This window comes from Tupaia chinensis, unplaced genomic scaffold (assembly GCF_000334495.1).
Source record: "Tupaia chinensis unplaced genomic scaffold, TupChi_1.0 Scaffold000468_1, whole genome shotgun sequence".
In the NCBI taxonomy this organism is placed as follows: domain Eukaryota; kingdom Metazoa; phylum Chordata; class Mammalia; order Scandentia; family Tupaiidae; genus Tupaia; species Tupaia belangeri.
The window spans coordinates 2,265,157-2,273,104 of NW_006159977.1; the positions used below are offsets into that span (position 1 = coordinate 2,265,157).

The 7,948-nt window shown below is 40.2% G+C and overlaps 1 protein-coding gene across 1 annotated transcript in view; it reads right to left on the minus strand.

The window, feature by feature from the left end:
* Positions 1-7,948, minus strand: part of LOC114009121 (AT-rich interactive domain-containing protein 1B) — a gene marked incomplete at its 5' end in the record, with an annotated part of 326,383 nt that overhangs the window by 318,067 nt on the left and 368 nt on the right.

Below are 7,948 nucleotides of genomic sequence, written 5' to 3' on the forward strand. Positions count from 1 at the left end.
CCCCAACTGCTTTAACTTTTAAATTACATTATGGGCTTTTTTTATTAAGTGTTTCGTGTTTGTTTTTAAGGGAATACTGAAGCAATGCAGTTCATTGACTTTATTGATGGCAACTGTAAGCTTCATTTGGATTGTTACAAGTTTAACTTAAGGGGCCAGCAGGTGGTTAGGGTGCTGGTCTCCCACGTGGCCGACAGCAGTTTGAGTTCTGGACCTGGTGACTTGCTTTCTCATTTTCCCTCTCTGGTGAGCACATGTGCCCTGTAGCAAATGTTTTAAAAAATACCAATAAAGTTTAAAAAAAAAATTAACTTCAATATACTTAATTTTTCTTTGGTGAAAGCAAGTAAATCAAACTTTTTAAAAATATACACAAATAATTCTGTTGCTAACTCAAACATACAGTAGATTTCCAACTCAAAAATAAAAATGTAGTAGAAAAGCTTGACAGACAGCTCAGGGTGAGAGTCTGTGCATGGACGGTGCGCGGTAAAATCCCGTCTACGTCACAGAACAGCGTGAACTGCTGGCACAGAGCAGGCACGACACACTGTAATCGCTGAAACATCTAGAAGAACGCTGCTGTTCAGAGAAAACCAAATATATCCTTGTCTACTGCTGTCTCTCTTGGTCATGAAATCAAACAAAGTGTCAACGTAAAGTCCCTAACATAAAAGTGAGATCACCTCACATGTTATCAATACACTTCCAAGTGTATAATCTGGTCTTGTTTCACTTTTAGGAAAAAGGCTAAAGATTTAGACATTTATGTTTAACCTGAAATGTAATTTCTTTTTTTTTCTTTTCTTTCCAAGGTTTTGCCATAGTTTGCGCTCCAGAGACAGACAGAAAGAGGGAAAGTGGAAAAGCACCCCCCTAGGGGGATGGCCACTCCACAATCCCCTCTCCTATCAGGATTTGGGGCACACACACAAGTGCCTGATGAGATTTTTCAAGCTGCCAGTTACAGGACTCAAACCGTGGTCAGCCATGTGGTAGTGCAGTACCTTAACCACCATACTACCTGCTGGCCCTGAAAGGTTGTCTCTTATAATACAAGTCTACTAACTATAATAAAAAATGTAAATAATACCAGTTAAATATTCTAGAAATTTGAATTTTAAGAAGCAAATAAAAATTACCATATCTACAAATCTATTCAAAAATATCTTCTTGGTACAAAACTCCATCTACAGGGAACTTTGGCATCAAAGCCAGTAGCATCTGCTATCTACTTGGAACCAGAAACGTGAGGTGTAAATGTATTTCGCTGGTAAACCTTAAACACTACCATGCTCACTGGCAAGCAACTGAGGAAACCAAGACGAGATGCGGCCAACACAAGGCCATTATTTATACGAATCTGCAGCTGGCAGGACGCCAGCCATTTCCGGTGTACAAGCGAAGCGGCCTGGCTCCGCATCTCTCCGTGCAGAGCATGAACGTCGGAAAACACTGTAATAACAGTTAATGAAATCCTCAGGCATTTCACAATTCTACTGGCCAAAATACTCACCTTTTTTTACTTATTTATGTTTTCATGCAGTACAGCTGACCCTTGAACAACACAGGGGTTAGGGATGCCATCTTCTGCCCCTGTACCTTACATAGTCGACAGACCCACATGGCTCCCCCGAAACTCGACTACTAATAGCCTTCAGTGGGCCTGATGGGTAACGTAGAAAGTCAGTTAACAGATATGGTGTACACTGTATGTACTATAAACTGTATTCTGATGAGAAAAGAAGCTAGAGAAAAGAAAACGTTATTGGGGCCAGCAGGTGGAGTAGCGATTAAGAGGTTAGACTCCTTCCTACGTGGCCGACCACAGTTCAGGTGCAGGACCGGATGGCTTTAAAAACATGCCAGGCATGTGTGCGTGCATGCCCAAAATCCCGAGAGGAGAGTGAAGGAGAAGGGGTTGTGGTGTGGATGTAAAGAAAAGAAAATTTTTATTTAAAGAGTCATAGGAAAACACATTTATAGTACTGCACTATAGTTTCTAATGTATTTTTTAAAGCTATCAATGTACTTATAGACCCATGCAGTTCAAACCTGTGGTGCTCAAGAGAAAACTGTACATTTATAATACTTACACATAAAGTATATGTTTAATTATTGGTATATACACATACATGGTATTTCACTGTGCCGGAGTTTCACTGTCACCAAGACATTGTATTATACATACATGTAAGCATACATGAAGCGCATGCCGGAAGGAGTGGGTGTCTCTGAGTGAATATAGAGACTATCAAAAAATTAAGTCTAAATGTGAAACGGACCCCAGGCACCCCTTCCACTCCACTATGCTAAAGTGAACGTCCCTTTCCCATCCTATCACACCCTGCCTTACTCCTCAAAAATAGATCTAAACTCTTTTCTAGATAATACCAAAAGCAAGCCCTGACTACTGGATTCACATTTAAAATTAAGAGGCGGAGTCTAAACAAATTTCGTGTGAAAAAACCCTACAGTTTTTAAGCTTTTAACCACTCCTATTCTCCCCATCCATCTTTACTTTCAGATATTGTTCAAATTATATCAAAATATGATTTTAATTACATTTAAAAAGAAAGACCCTTTTTTCCAAAACAGACCAATATAAAGTAATGCAGGTGGGAATCCTAGAAATTGCCTGGCTGCTTTAACAAACCCCACAGAAAACATTTATTTTAGCTAAACAATTGTAATGTTTGTCTCCTTTTTAGAAACATCTGCTGCCAAAATAAACATTTGCACTGGAAGAAGTGTTTTGGCTGTTAAGACAGGACCAAATAAAATGCGTATGTCCTGGAATAAATATTTTACTCAAAAAACACTCAGCAAAATAAGACATAGCTGAAGGGTGCAGAAGATAACTAAAGATGCAAATTAGAATACCTATGGCTTTCGAAACTTTAAAAAAAGTTTTAATTGCCAGAGGGCACAAATGCCAGAGAGAGAGAAAGAGACAGAGAGAGCAAGAGAGAGACACAGAGAGAGAGACAGAGAGAGAGAGAGACAGAACGAGCGAGCCAGCCCACCCCACCCCACCCCCCGTCGGGCGTGGTCATGCCACAGTCCCGCTCCCATTTCTCCATTCTGTTGGGATTTTGAACAAGCACGCACATACGTTTCTCGATCACTAGGGCAGGGATTCAAACTGCTCTGCAGGTTATACTGGATCCAGCTCCCTTAACCACTAGGCCCCCAGGCTGGCCCATCTATTGTTTTTTAAAGTCTTCTTTAAAGAACCTGTTTTTATTCCAACTTTTACTTAGATTAAAAGCAGTAAGGGATTGCTTTACTAACAACAAAAAATCCCACTAATTTCCATTAATTTTGCCACTCTATCTTTCAAAATAATAAACAAATTCTATGTTCATGTTTAAAGAGTTTTAGAATACATGTGTGTTTTTAAAAACTAAAAAAGTCATGTTTTCACATCTTAAAAGCACTTGGGACCAGCAGTTGGCATAATGGCTATGTTGCTGGACTTCCATGTAGTCAACCGTGGTTCGAGTCCCAGACCTAGTGGCTTAAACTAACCCCGGTGCGTGTGTGTGCGTGCCCAAGATCCCAAGAGGAGAATGGAGGAAAAGGGATCGCGGCATGGCCATCCCCCCTGGGGGGTGATTTCTCGCTTTCTGTCTCTCTGTCTTTCTGGTGAGTGCACGCACCCTATACCAAAAACCTCCCCCCCCCAAAAAAAAGCACTCATAAACTTAAACCTCTCATGTTGCTTTTTTTTTCCCCTTTCCTTGGTTTTATTAATTCCAATAGACATCATATGATCCAAAATCTATGACAAGATAATGATACTGAAATTGTCAGTCCAAAAACTCAGGAAAAAGCAGAGGCTACATAACTGAAATATGCTTTTTATGATCAAGAACTTACCTTCTGTAGCCTAGGTACTATTGGGTCTTCAGGAAAGTCATGATGTATTTTTCTATAAAATGCATCATGGGGACCAGGAGTTAGCGTAATGGCTATGTCTCTGGACTCCCACGTAGTCAACCGCTGGTCGAGTCCCAGACCCAGTGGCTTACACGCACGCCAGGCGCGTGTACGTGCATGCCCAAGATCCCGAGAGGAGAATGGAGGAGAAGGGATTGCGGCATGGCCATCCCCCCCGGGGGGGGGGGGCGTGATTTCTCACTTTCTGTCTCTATGTCTCTCTCTGTCTTCCTGGCGAGTGTACACACCCTATGGCAAAAACAAAAACAAAACAAAACAAAAAACCTCTCCAAAAAAAAGAAAAAAACTGAAAATGACTTTCCTGGTAACCTAGTATTTATTTTATATGAAAATATTTTTTGAAACAAGTTAACAAAAGCCTATCTATTCTTTTATATGATCACAGAGGATGAGAAAAACGATACAAAACTTTAGCTCACTCATGTCCCTGATCCAGTAAAGAATAATTTGTGTCTTCAAGTTTAACCAAAAAAAAAAAAAACTGAAAAACTCACAAAGAGCCAGATTCTAATAACCTTACGGATTACACAGCTTCTATATGGCTCTGTATTAGATGAAATCAACCAGTGTACTTCTGTTAACCATCCTTAGGTTTGAATTCCAGGAGCCTGGAGGCAGAACATTCTCCACAGCGGCATAGAAAATTCATTTCCCCTCTCAACTCAATAAAAACCCAAGCAGACTAGTTTTTAGGGCACCGTGCAAAACTAATCTGTTTAGCCGTGTATTTGCCTGATGATGTGGGAGAATCAGCAAGTGAAAGACCACAAATCTAGTTCCAGCTAATAAAGACTCAAATGCTGTATTATTATCACGTCATGCTTCAAAGACCCAGTCATGAGTATATTTCAAAAATAAAATTATCGCCGTACAAATCCAGAATCACCAGGTTAATACTAAAATCAAACACTCAGCGGGCAATTCCTCCTGCCTCTCAGAGACAAAAAAATCAGCAGCGGTACTATCTACGTTAAATACCACGTGAGAACAGCAGTCCTCCCTAACAGAATGCCCATTTAAAATTCCCCTCACAGGAGTGGAATGCCAGCCAGGAACCGAACTGTGACCCCTGAGCCAAAGACAACTGACCGCTCGGCTGGGAAGTGGGCAGCTCGATTTACAAACTTGAATTCCTGCATTCTAATCCTTTGCAGAAATATATGAGCGATATTAAATGAACTGGATTCAGCTCATTAGAGGCTCACAAACCAAACACAGAAAGCCCTGGAAGCCATCCAAAGCAAAGTCATGCCTAGGTGGTGATGTCCACTCAATGAATACTCGATGTCATAATTACCTTCCAACTTTTCCCCTGAACATCAGGAGCCACAACTACAGCAATGTGTGGCCTATCACATTAATCCTGGGGCAAGATTGATGGGACATACAGCCAATCACAGTATCACTACCTAGTTTATGGACAAATGGTTAGTAAACTAAAATTCACAAACAAAGCAACTCACTAAAAACTCCTCAACAAAGAAAGAACACAGGCAAAGCTACCAAAATAAATGCATGTGCTCTAATAACCTTGATCAAAAGTTTCAGTACTTTTTTTCAATTCAAAACCAATGAGAACTGTTGACATGAACTTAAATTTTAAAAAGCTGTGTGTCTCCTTTAAAATGTTATATGCTTTCAAAAATGCATTCACAGCTAATTTTAGCCTTTTAAATTTCAAAACAAGCTATTGTATTTCAAAGCTGCATTATTACTAATGAGACTGAAAAGGCAATGGATTATTTAGACCCCTTGATTACAATGAACTCAATATAAAAGTTTGCATTTCTGCTGCAGAGATCTTCGGTTTCTTACCAGATACCTTATTTCCTTTCATTATCAGAAAGATCTGTGCTAAATTAGAGTTGGGCATTTCTTTTGGTTAGCAATAAAATACCTAATCTAAAATCTCCCCTAGAAATACGTGATGGACAATCTTCATCAATCTGTCCCTTCGAATCAATCTAATCTTGGATTTCAAAAGTATACAAGAGTCAGAGGGATTAAGTAAAATCAGTAAGTTACGAAAACCGTGATTATTTGTGTATTTGTGTATGTCCTCTACTTTTGCTTACACATTTGGGGAAGAAAATAGCAAAAACCAAGTTTCCTAGGCAACGGCTGTTACACCCTCTCCCAGTGCTCATCCCACGGTGGGATGCAATCTGATGTTGAATACTCCCAGTAAGACTTAACTCTTCCAGAGCCAAGAGAGAACATCCAGCTGTTTGGCATGAACAGAACCTTTGACAGTGACTTCCCAACATCACATCAGGGACGTAGGGTGCAAAGGAAGGTTCAAAACCAAGGAATGGCCAGCATGTCCTTCACCCACTGTCCTCTCTCTCTACTTTTCAGCCCCGGGCTCTCCTCCTGTGACCCAGACACCACATGCAACCCCAGATAAAATCAGCTGCCTGGGCTTTCCTCACCCAAGGGCCAAGAAGCTGAGGAACTGAACCAGGAAGGAGGGAGAAGTCACAGCTCTCAGTTACTCTTCATCATTATCTTTCTTTCACAATCAGCAGCCTCGATTAAAGTGCATTACTCTAAGAAGCAAAATATTGCTGGAAGAAAGCAGCTTTTATTCTTCCAGAAGTGGGAAACAGTGAAGAGTACAATGAAATACACGACTGGCTACTCTTCGATAACCGAGCACTGGGCTCTTCAACCAATAGCAAAGGCCACAGCAGGGACCCCAAGGCTGAGCTACTTCTCTTTCTCCACAACTGCCTAATACAAAATATCACAGAGAAGGAGCAAAGAGGAGGGAAGACAATATTCAGTCTAGAGAAGAGGAAGTCAGAGGCAAAATACTACTGAACTTTCAGAACGCAGTGCTGTATCGTGTGAAGCAGGATAAATCGTTCCACCATCCACGTTAGAGAACACAAGCTCTCTCCATTTCCTCCCCCTCCCACTGCCTCCTACCCCAAAGACCGTGGGTCAAAGACAGGGAAGAATTTCCTGAGAGGAAGTACCGCTAACCCCAGAAGGTCCGGGCAGCAGTCTGGAATGCCCTTGTCTGGGGGCTGTAAAATGTGCAGGGACATCACGCGACACACTCCCTGGGGGCTTCAGGGCATATGGCCATTTATAAATAAGCCTTTCTGGTCTTCTAGTAACTGAATACCCTAACAAGTCTGAATCTAATTTAGTCTTTTCCAAATTTCATGCTTTCTCAGGCCAACTTAACAAGAACACAATCTCAAGTACCCAAAACACTAAGTTTATTACCATTATGCGGCGAACAGTCATTTACGATAACTCCATTTGATTCTAGCTAATAATATTGGGTCTTTCGTTTAAGTAAAAATATAAAAACTATTAAGATCTAAACTTGGGTACACATCAAATCCTCTTATGTAAAATACAGGAACTTTTTGGAAAAGGTACAGAAGAAATAATTTCCGAAACACTGAACAGACAAAAGAAGGTAAATTTCTCGGTTTAAAAAACATATTCTATCAATAAATTTTTGCTCTATAAAAATATATAAAATAAACAAATATTAAAAATTTTAAGAAATCAGAGCAAAATAACTTTGTGGGACCAAAAAATAATTTTTAAGTTGAGTCCATTCTCATGGGAAAGAACTTCAAATTACTTGAAAATTCACCTTATAATAGTCTACTCACAGCTCAAAATCTGACTCAGTCTGACATCATGAACGTTAAATGTCAAGTTCACTTCAGAGAAGCTGCGAAATTATGACACGGTTCCTCTGTCGGATTAGTACCACTGCCTGTATACCAGCTGGGTATTTTGCCCACTTTGTTCTAAGAAGCTAACCTTTCCCTCTTTAAAAGAAAGAAAAAAAAGATGTATAACTATGACTATCTAAGAAACAATAAAAAAGATGATAAGAAAGCGTAAAATCAATGTCATGACTCCTAATTCTCTTAACACCAATCTTAGAAGATAGTTAAAGGCAAAGATAAACGATCACCAGAACTTGGGGGGGGGGGGGACGGAGCATCCAGAA